Here is a 2,728-nt window from a genome sequence, read left to right on the forward strand (position 1 = left end):
ATGCACCTATACCAGTAGTAGCACTTGCAGAAGTGGTGGCAGTTCGAAGTGGGGGACGGCCAATCTTAGTGCTGGAGATGCAATGCCTGAATGATAGTGCCTCGAAATTGTACAACAGAAGTTTCACAACTTTGCATTATTAGTAGCATTATCGGAAGCCTGATGTGTGAGATCTTGCCTTACTGCAGCATGCTGTCCCTTTAAACGAGCTGCCTCTTCTTGACGTGGGGATGCTACTGAGGCTCAAAGAGCTCGCGGACGATGTGGGGAAGGCGTACGAAATGTTTCAATACAACAAGGTAGTTTCAACAATGCCTTTGCATCTGCTGTCTAGGCTGCCGCAGAATTTGGTTCGGGACCTCCTAAGTCATTGCCTGCAAGAGGAATCGATCCCTTGGCTAGAGTTCAAAGGAATGTATTCTGCCGGCGATACGCCTGTTATAGCAGCTACTGCTGAATATTATGGCTTTTTGTTACGCTGCTGTGCAGGCCTTGCACTTACTACTTCGCTTTGTTTCTGAAGACCTCTCAGCCACTTACATTGAAATAGCGAAGGATAGACTGTACCTTGACCACAGCGGAGGGTACCGCAGGCGTAGCTGCCAGGTCAGTTCTTTGTGCCCTTAAGTGTTGTCGTGTGGTTTTTGCGGTCGTTTCTCGGGGTTATTACTACGGAAGTTAGACGCCTTCGAACGTTTGGTTATGTCCGGGCTCAGTTCTTGCTGTGTTCAGACTGTTCTGGCTATGCTGCTTCTAGTGCTAACACAACTGTTGGCCCCTCTGACCCCGCATTTGGCGGAGGAGGTCTTTTTTAGAATGCCGAAGGTGCTTAAAAAGGCGGTTGATGCGCATCGGAGTCGCAAGATCCGTGAGGTGCTCGGCCGCGCAGGCAGAGGCCTGGAAGATGCTCTCGGTCTCAGCAACTCACTTACTTCTGTTTTCCAAGTGCGCCTTATTACGCGCTAGCCTTGCCTTTCCATATGCAGGCGTCTTACAAGTTCCATTTTTCATTTTTTCTACTGCTGCTAGCTTTGCCGCTGAGCACTCTGTGGGGTTTCATCCCCTCGTATTGTAGGACCGTGCAGCATACATTCAGCGTGCGTGCCTTTAACTGCGCTTACTGCAGGTGGGTTGGCCGCGAATGCATGTCCCAGTGGATTCTCGCACTGCGGATAAGGCCAACCAGTTATGGAGTTTGTTGCTGCTTGTACGTCAAGATCTGCACTGGTTGTTCACGCGGGCACGGCAACAGCAGAAGGCCAGCTCCGTGGGGGCACCACGATTAGGCTCCCTCAACGAACTGAAGCTTAGTATCGTTGTGCCGGTAAGAGTGTCATGGCAGAGATTTGTAAGCGTGAGGTCATTTTGTAGACGCTTGACACAATACTTAAAGCGCAGAGATTTGCAAGCTTCTTAACGCTTTAAGATTACGCTTAGTGAGTGGATGATAACGAGTACACAGATGCTACGACGCCTTGCGTTTTATCGTGGATGCAGACGCAAGCGGTTTATACGCAGCTTAAGCAACTGCTGCCACAAAGCAAGCTTTTGAGGGCGTCTCCTTTGTATGAGCCGTCAACGAGTACGAAGGAGCAACAGCAAGAAATAACTGAGCGTCGCTTGCATGTTGACGATCTCCGATGGCTACTGCAGTGCTCCGATGTGGAAATTGAGATTTGTCCGTCTGCAGCGGGGCAGCAAGCAAACGAGGGACTGGCTCACAAAAATATGCTGGCTTCACTGGGAGCAGACATATCAAAGTCGGGTCTGAAGTTTAGGGTCTACAGAGCGGAAGGGCAAAAATGCCAGAGGTGAGAAGCGTCGCTGGCTACTGCAGGACTCCTTAAAAATGCCTGATCTGATCATTTGACGTCAGAGAAAGGGCGACAAGATTTGCCACTCTATGCAAGACCCTCAACTGTTGATCCTCGTACATACACAAATGTGAACCGGCATCTTCAGGAATTCAAGCAGGTGCTGCGAACAGTCTGTCCGCTTGCTTGATACTCAAATGAAAACTGTCTTGGAATACTGGAGTGTTATCAAATTCTGTGCTTTTGGCCTGCCTTTAGATGCTGGATGAGAGATTTCACATCACTCCATGGACCGTCAGGCAACGTCAGCGCGGTTCAGCAGGCGGGAACAGAGAAAGAAGCAGTTCAAGCTGACACTGCACCTCAGATTTCTCCATTCGCCTGCGAGAGATGCACGGACGTCATGAGACGAGCCAACAACAAAACTTAAGGACAGGGCTTTTGGCCTGTACATCGAATGTAGGAGGCCTTTTGTAGAATGCTGAAGGCGCTACAAAAAGCTTTGTATGCATACCGCAGTCGCAGGATCTGTGTTGGTGGGCACCGCAGACAAAGGCCAGGCAGATGGTCTTGGCCTGCGATTTATTTACACTTTATGCGCCATTGGCTCTTAATGCGCTCTTCATTGAGTTAATTCCCAATGAGCTGTGCCCGTGCCTTGTTTTGAGGACGGTCAGATGCAGAGTTCAGACACAAATGCGTAGGCATGTTGTACAGCTTGCATCCATACTTGACTTCCCTCGCTTTTTGCCCACTGACTTTCAAAATTGTCTGCTCACATTCCTCGGTAGAGGTGTTTAATGCACAGTGAAGGGGTTTCGCCCGTATGAAAAGAGGCGAGGGAGCCTTCTGTCACCTGTCGGTGTCATACAGCTCTACGGCAGGGGGGGGGGGGGGTAGGGGTCACCCCCCCC

Source organism: Eimeria necatrix, genomic scaffold (genome assembly GCF_000499385.1).
Source record: "Eimeria necatrix Houghton genomic scaffold, Enh_scaff81, whole genome shotgun sequence".
Classification (NCBI taxonomy): Eukaryota; Apicomplexa; class Conoidasida; order Eucoccidiorida; family Eimeriidae; genus Eimeria; species Eimeria necatrix.